An 8,854-nucleotide genomic window follows, 5' to 3' on the forward strand; every position below is an offset into this window, starting at 1 on the left:
GCTGAAGTCAGATGCTCAACCGACTGAGCCACCCAGGCGCCCCTGGGCTGCCTGATTTAGAACCTCCCTGAAGTGGGAGAATGCAGAGCTAAGTCCATGACATGAACTGGTCAAGATACCTGTCATCCCTGCAAGCCGTCTTGGTGCCGCCCTCATGGCACAGATTTCTCTCCTCCTCGGTCCCTGTCTTCTTGGAATGTTCTGGTTGGGGGGGCACACATGTTGAGCAAGGTGATGAGCGTTACCAAGAGGATGTGCAGGTGTGCCGTGGGTTCAGCGCAGAGGAGCCCTCCTCACCTGTGTTCAGACCCAGCCTGGGGGGAGACAGAGGGGATGACAGGAGCAAAGGCACTGGAGCTGGAAGGAATTGAACTTGAGAGGAGGGGAAGGAGGCCAGGATGGCGTGAGGGGCAGGGCAGGGTGGCCGAGCCCTGAAGCAGAGCAGACCTTGAGAGTCTGTGCAGCTCCTCCCCAGGTAGAGACACTGGGCTCTTTGAGGGTTTTACCATGGTCCAGCTGTGCATTTGTGTGTTTCTGAATATTTTATTATTTATTTATTTATTTATTGTTCTTAAAAAAATTTTTTTTTAATGTTTATTTTTGAGAGAGAGAGAGAGTGATAGAGTGTGAGCATGGGAGGGGCAGAGAGAGAAGGAGACACAGATCCGAAGCAGGCTCCAGGCTCTGAGCTGTCAGCTGTCAGCACAGAGCCTGACTCAGGGCTCGAACCCAGGAGCTGTGAGATCGTGACCTGAGCTGAAGTCGGACACTCAACCGAGCCACCCAGGTGCCCCTATTATTATTATTTTTTTTTTTAAATTTTTTTAACGTTTTATTTATTTTTGAGACAGGGAGAGACAGAGCATGAACGGGGGAGGGTCAGAGAGAGGGAGACACAGAATCTGAAACAGGCTCCAGGCTCTGAGCTGTCAGCACAGAGCCCGACGCGGGGCTCGAACTCACGGAGCGTGAGATCATGACCTGAGCCGAAGTCGGACGCTTAACTGACTGAGCCACCCAGGCGCCCCTATTATTATTATTTTTAAGTAGACTTCAGGCCCAGTGCGGAGCCCAGTGTGGGGCTCGAACTCCCAACCCTGAGATCAAGACCTGAGCAGAGATCAAGAGTCGGGCACTTAGCCCACTGAGCCACCCAGGCGCCTCTCTGCCTTTGAATTTTTTAAAATTTACTTATTACATTTTTTAAATGTTTACTTATTTTTGAAGTCTAGAGAGAGCATGAGCAGGGGAGAGGTGGAGAGAGAGAAGGAGACACAGAATCCAAAGTAGGCGCCAGGCTCCGAGCTGTCAGCAGAGCCCGATGCGGGGTTGGAACCCACGAGCCACGAGATCATGACTCGAACCAAAGTCAGACGCTCAACCCACTGAGCCACCCAGGCACCCCTGCATTTGAATTTTTAAACGACACTCCTGGGGTGCCTGGGTGGCTCAGTCAGTTAAACTTCTGACTCTTGGTTTCGGCTCATGTTGTGATCTCATGGTTCATGGTTCGTGAGTTCAAACCACACATCTGCACTGACAGTGTAGAGTTTACTTGGGATTCTCTCTTTCTCCCTCTCTCTCTGCCCCCTCCCCTGCTCTCACGTGCACTCTTGATCTCTCCAAATAAGTAAGTAAATAAACTTAAAAAAAAAAAGATAGAGATACTCCTGCTTATAGGTGGAGAATTTGCTTTCTGTCCTGCAATGACCTTCTCCAGATCCCGAGGCTAGACCACTCCCCTCTGCTGGGCCCCTCAACAGGCCCTGTCAGCACTCACTGACTGCCCCTCGGTGGGGATTTCCTGATCTGCTCTTGGAGGCTGAAATGCAGTGTTCTCAGATGTTGGTGGGATGAATAACGTGAATTTCAATCAATAATAATTAAAAAAAACAATAATGAGGCAACACTAATATGGGGCTGACAATGTGCCAGACAATATCCTAAGCACTTTACGTGTCCTAATAGTCATTTAATCCTTGCAATATACTCTTGAAGTAAGTATCATCATTATCTCTGTTTTGCAGATACAGAAACTTAAGAGGGATTCTGTCAGGGAACTCAGTCACCAGATCCTGGGTAGGGGAGGAAGGACCCAGAATGCCACCGCATCATTATCACCCAATTTATTTTAACAAGTCTGGGTTAGAGTCCTGGCCTCACTCCTGCCCAGCTGTGTGACTGTAAGTAAAGGTCACTTAACCTTTCCTAGCCTCAGTTTCCTCATCTCTAAAATGGGGATGAGAGGCCCACCTCACAGGGTACTTGTGATGCTAACGGGAGACGATGTAAAGCTGATCATTTAGCACAGTGCTTTGGCACAAAACATGCTTTCGCTCACTGGCAGGCAGAAGAGAGTTTTTGCTCTGAGTCCCAAAACAGGCTGTGTAGTCCTGGCCCTCTCCTGTTGTCCTGTTGTCCTGTGAGTATTCAGTGCACCTCCCTGAGGCTTTTGTCTGTGCCTGTCCCTACGGTTGGCTACAGAGTGGCTGATACATTCAAACCCTCCTTCATCCATTCACCAAATATTGAGGGTGTATTTACTCCTCTCCAGGCCCTGGAGCCCCTGGGGTTGGGCAGGGCCAAAGCTTCCTGGAGTGCTGACCTCACAAACCCTCTTACAGGTTGATGCCTGCCCTCAGTGCTGCCCAGAGAGCTTCACCTGCCAGGGGTCATCTTTGAGCTGAACCAACCCCCACCCAGAAGTGCCCAGGCTCTGCCTCGCAGATTGGAAGCCCCAGTTGGTGCTGTTGGGGCTTCTTCATGGGAACTGTTTGGGGGAAAGCAAGAAAAAGCATCCTGGGGTTCTCTGAGGTGCAAAGGTTGGAAACGCCCAGGGTGGGGACTGGCAAGGAGAAGGAGCAGGAGGTTTGCCTGGCTTGGGCAGCAAGGTGAGAGCAGCTGGGGGTCAAGGTTTTGCAAATCACATGCAAATCCTCCTGCCCTGTTGCAACTGTGAATACACCTGTGTGTCAACACCTGTCCCTGTGGGAGATTAGGGGAGCTTTGAAAAGACCCCTCTTTTGGTTGGGAGTGGAGTGGAGCTGGGCAGGGAGGGGACCCTCCTTGAGCTGAAGGAGGCTCTAGAAGCCACCTGAGTCAGGAATGAGGCCTGGAGGGCCCTTCTTCAGTGGGCTTCAGGGAGCCCGGAGGAAAGTATTCCTTCCCTCTGGTTGTTAAGCCCCCCAGAGTTGAGTTCTGGGTTGTGGGTGTCTTGGGGACGGGTGAGCTCTCTGAGGACAGGGGCTGGCTTCTTTCCCTCTGTCTGTCCATGGCGGGGGGGGCCACAGGGCCCATGGCAGGCCAGTTCTGGTTGGAAAGATGGCCCTCTTATTCCCCAAAGACCTCCCCCCGCCCCAGGGGGCCATGCGACTCCAGTTCCTCAGCAGCTAGGGTGTCTCCAGACCTCAATCCCCAGCTCCACTGGCCAGTCAGCAGTGAGAGTGGCAGCTTTAGAGAGAAGTCAGGCCTGCCTGAGTCTGGGAGCCAAGGTCCTTGGTGCTTGATGTTGACAAGGGACCTAGTGGTGGTTGAATGAGTGAAGGATTAAGCTTGGGGTGAAAGTGACCAAAGCTTGGCAGGAGCTGGTTGCTCCCCTGAGCTGTGGTGCAGAGAACACCAGACCTCATGTCAGCTAGGGTGAGGGTGTGTGACAGAAGGATGCAGTGCCACAAACACCAGCAACCCTTGGAGATTATTTTCAGTGGCAGCTGGGAGCCGAGAGGCCGGGGGCAGCATCCTGTTCAAACCGCACTGAGAGCCTGATCTTAGCTGTCTCCTTGTGGCCGTCTTCCTTGGATGACTGCCATTTCCCCTGCGTGTTCTGTCTCTTCTGCTACTTTTGTGAACAGTACGTTTATTTTTTGCTTATGTGAGCCAGAGGTCAGTTTCCGTTTGTCACCTAGAACCCTCCGCAGTCACCCTGAGCCCATACCCGTTGTTGTGGCAGGAGTATGAGGTAAGGTCCTGTGTGGGAAGTGTCAGATTCATAACAGTAATCAGACAAAGGTCATTTTCTTCCCCTTGCACTCCTCACAATGACTTGCCTTCTGTTCTCTTTTAGAATGAGTTTGGTCTCTGATGGTGCTGGCCTGTGGTCTCATCAGGTCTGAGAGGGAACAGCGCCTCCTGGCGGCCAGAGAGGAGATCCCAAGGGAAGGGGAAGGTGGAGGGGCTGGAGGGGCAGGGCAGAGTCACAGGGCTCTGGCCAGCAGCCCCAGAGCCACGTCTGGAGAGCAGGTGCATGTCTGGAAATAGTTGTGTGCTAGAAGCCTGGAGAGGACCCTGTCCCGGACTCAACTAGGGCCAGAGCCAGAGCTGACCCTCTCCAATTGGGAGTGTTGCAAGGCAGGTTCTGGGCAAGGCTGGCCCGTGTAGATGAGGGAAGGGAACCAAGGGCAGCCGGAAGGGGAAGAGATAAGGTGACTTCCGGAAAACATGGGTGGGTTGGTCATCCCTTCACAGAGAGGCAGAAGTCAGCCCTTCAGAGAACCACTCCTAGCCGTTCTCCATCTGGCTCTGGAAGGCCTTTTTCCAGATGGGGTGCTAGTGAAGGACAGCCAGATCAGCACCAGGCTGCTAGGACTCCCCAGGGTCCCCGACCTCGGGCTGCTGTCTGATTCCAAGGCCACCACCACACTGGCTCTCAGGGCATCTGGCCTGGCCTCAGCATTGCTGACATCACTGGAATTCTCCTGAATAACAGGAGCAGGGGTGCCTGGCTGGCTCAGTCGGAAGAGCATGCGACTCTTGATCTCGGGGTTGTGAGTTCGAGCCCCACGTTGAGGATAGAGATGACTTAAAAATAAAATCTTAAAAAACAAAACAAAACAGGAGCAAGGGAGGGTGAGACAGAAGGAAGGCACCGTTTCTGGAACACCTATCGTGTGCTGGGTGTTTGTACACGCGATCTCATTTCCCCTCAAGGGAAATAGTAGCATCTCGATGTTACCTGTACAGCAAAAGAGAGGCTCACAGAGGTGATTTGCAGAACCATCCTAAAGCCTGGGCTCTCTCTTCTACCCCATGAGAGGCTCTCAGACAGCGGTTCCAGAGGCCGGCCCCACGTCCTAGGTTTGTTTGGCAGTGAGCTGGGGGAGATGTTTGCACCCGCCTGCCAGGCCTCCCTTGAGGAAGAGGGGAAGCTGCCGCTTCAGAGCCATCTCCTGCCAGAAACAGTCCAGGTAGGAGTGTCTGGGTTGAATGGTCCTGGACCCCGAGATGGGAGGCAGAGCTGGGACACTGGTGGAGGCAGGGCTGGGATGGAGGGCATGAGGGGGCAGACGGGGGTCACTCGTGAGCTTTCTTAGCATGCCTGGCGTGGGCCCCGGGGGCATGCTTTGGTGCAAGGACTTCTGCAGGAGCTGCAAGAGTCACAAGCAAAGCTGAGGTCAAGTCTGACTCTGTAGATGGCTAGTGGTGTCATCCTGGGCAAGGGATCTCCTCTTCTGCACCCAGCGGGCATGAGCACCCTGCCCTCACAGAGTGCCGTGAGGACCAAGTGGGCAAAGAAAGCAGCAGGAGGGACCTGGCAGAAAACAAGTGCTCAGGAAACTCAGGCGGATTCTCAAGCAGAATCAGGGGAGCATCTGGACATCTTCCAGATTCTAGCATTTAACCCCTTTGGATAGAAGATCTCTGAGAAGAGGTAGGTGAAGGTGTAGGTCCCTGTAGAACAGGCCGCTCCCGTCTCTGGGCCTGTCAGTGCACCTGTAACCCTCATTTGCTCACCTGTTGCTCCAGTAAGTAGCAGTGTGAGTCCCTGGAAGTCAGGAAGGGTCTACACCATCAGTGTTCCTGGTGTCCCCAGCACGGGAAAGATGATGGGTCAGCCTTGGGGGTAATGATTCCCCGAACCTGGAAGAGAACAGAATTGAACTCCTGGCAGGGAGTTGGACGAGGAATTTCTACTTCAGGCAGATCTATGTAGATCGTGCCAGGAATGATGGAGGAGGGGGGTAGGGGGAGAGCATCCTCTGACCATTCTTTTTTTCTAGAAAAAATTTCTAAATTTGAGTATTGCTGACAAACAATGCTACGTTAGTTTCAGGTGTACAGCATGGTGATTTGACAAGTTCATACATTATGCTGTGCTCACAAATGTCACCTACAACACGACTACGATATCACTGACTATATTCCTCATGCCATGTATTTTATTCTCGTGACTTACTCCCTGCCTGTAGGTCTGTATCTCCCGTTCCCAAACCTCACCCATTTTGCCCATCCATCTCCCCCTCTGGCAACCATCCGTTTGCCTCTGGCCATTCTTAGTGGCTTCTCCAGAATTTCTGAGTGGGAAGCGCTTGAGACTTGTCTTGAGGCTGCGTTTGCAATATAAACTTGCTTTTCCTTCGCTTGTCCATCCCGGACGGGGTCGGCAGGGCTGCCCCCTACCTTCCGCGGCTTCGGGACGCCTGTTCTTCTCCGAGTGGCCACGAGGGGGCGGCCCAGACTGCATTCTCGCTGCGGCAGCTCCCGGCAGGGGTGAGGGGGTCGGATCGAAGCCTGAGAGCTGAGAACCTGGCTGGGGGCAGGAAGAGGGCTACAGAGTTGGACAGCTGCCTATGCGGGGGTGCAAGAAAGGGCCACTCGCCTTCCCGCAGCTCACAAGGCTGACTTTTGGGGGCGGGGCAGGTGGGAAGATCTTTGAACAATGAGCCCTAGTGCTGGAAAAAGTTAACAAATTTTGAAGACCACTGTTGTGGCAAGCTTCAAGGAAGCCTGGGCATCTAGGAATGGATTACCCTTCCTGTGTGGCAGGGAGAACAGGAGAGTGTGGCTGCTGGGAGTGGGGCACAGGAGGAGAGGACCCCCCCCCCAACCAGGGCAGTGCCCACACCCAGGTGGGAAGCATAGAGGAGGGGGACAGCAGGCACAGTGGTGAGCTGGTGGGGAGTGCCTGGAGTGCCTCTCATCATCCCCTGGGTGGGCAGACCATGGTGCTGGCTTTCCAGTCTCCCGGGCTTGCATATCTGGCTTGCAGACACCTTGCAGAGAAAGGAGGCTGGAAGCGGTGCTGGTGTGCGGGACTGGTCTTCCCAGGGCGCTCCTCCCCTATTAGCACAGGCACAGCAGTGGGTAAGGCCTCAGGATTCCACCTCCCCCTGAGGGTGGGGCTGGGACCCTCTCTGGGAAAGGAGGTGGCGGGGCAGGGGGGGCGGTGAGTAGCTTGAGGAGAAGGCAGCTCCTTGTCAGATTCACCAAGTATAGGTCAGAGAGGGCCAGGACCTTCTTGGGCTCCAAGTTGGGGGTGCAGGGCAGGGGCCAAAGAGTCCAGCCAGACCCCAGGATGGCAAATAGGAGAACTTGCCCAGTCCCAGCTGGGGGAGACTGGCAGGAGCAGGACCGGAGCTGGCATCGCCGGCGCTGAGAGGGGGCTATGCTGGGCCGATTAAAATCCAGGTTTTAAACCTTGCCCAAACGCCAGCTTCCTGGGTGCCTATCTAGACCTCAGTTTCCTTATCTGTTTCCTTATCTGTGCCTTAACTTATTCATGGCACGTTTATTTAATGTTCAATTAAGGACAGGGGATTTGCCATCCTACCTCCCTCTGTTTGACTCTTTCCTTTGCCGCTTTACTTGCTGGGCAATTTATGTGATGTCTCCTGGGCCTCAGTTTCCTCATCTGTAAAAAGGGGTAAATAATAGTGTGTGCCTCATAGGATTATTATTAGCCAATGAGAAAAATGGGGACTGGTTGCTGTCCTCAGTATAAATACAGAGGGCTGTGCACATGAATTTGCATAGCGATCACTCATGTGAACTGAGGTTTATGTACAAAATAAGCAACACCTAAAATTTTTTTTTTCATCTACTTATTTTTGAGAGATAGAGACAGAGAAAGATAGAGTGGGGAAGGGGCAGAGAGAGAGGGAGATGCAGAATCTGAAGCAGGCTCCAGGCTCTGAGCTGTCAGCACAGACCCTGACGCGGGACTGGAACTCAGGTCATGACCTGAGCTGAAGTCGGAGGCTTAACCGACTGAACCCCCCGGGTGCCCCAGGCAGCATTTTAATAGAGGCACATTTCAGAGACTGGGGCAAAGTGGGGGAGGATCCAACTCCGGGCCTAAGATGGCCATAGTAAGTCAGCAGCTTAGCTGTCTGAGGGCTGTGGTCAGTGCTCATGACATGCGTATATATGCTTGTGCATACATGCCTGTCATTGTTCCTCCCTCAGTCCCTGGGATGGTCCAGGGTGGCGGTGGGAAGGCAGGGCAGAGCCAGGGGAGTGGCAAACTTCTTCCCCTCTTGATCTCTGCTCCTGGTTCTGTGATCCTGCAAAAGGTCCTCAAATGCATGGCCAGAATAGTACTGAGTTTATGGACTCAAACATCTAGGTGCTAGTTCTGCTCATCAACTTTTCGGGGGAAGCTGTTTTCCCCTCTCTGAGCCTCTGTCTCTCCATCTCTAAAATGATAGTCTACGGGTCACACTATGCCTTTTCTGAGAGGAGTGGTAGCGTAATTTGCCCATAGGAATAGAGTAAACCCTTTCCTGCCTCAGGACTTTTGCACACATTGGTCCCTCGGCCCACAACGTCTTTCCTCAGCTCTTCCTATTTTACTCTACCTACCTCCTCTGAGAAGCCTGCCTTGATCAATCCATCTAAAGTCATCATCCCTGGGGGCACCTGGGTGGCTCAGTCGGTTAAGCATCTGACTCCTGATTTCGGCTCAGGTCATGATCTCACAGTTTGTGGATTCGGGCTCTACACTGACAGCACAGAGCCTGCTTGGGACTCTCTCTCTCTCTCTCTCTCTCTCTCTCTCTCTCTCTCTCTTTCTCTCCCTCTGTCCCTCTCCTACTCTTTCTTTCTCTTTCTTGAAAATAAATACATAAACAAAAAAAGT

This window comes from Lynx rufus, unplaced genomic scaffold (genome assembly GCF_022079265.1).
Source record: "Lynx rufus isolate CCGP_SWC_20201006 ecotype Redwood Valley unplaced genomic scaffold, mLynRuf1.p SCAF_13, whole genome shotgun sequence".
NCBI lineage: Eukaryota > Metazoa > Chordata > Mammalia > Carnivora > Felidae > Lynx > Lynx rufus.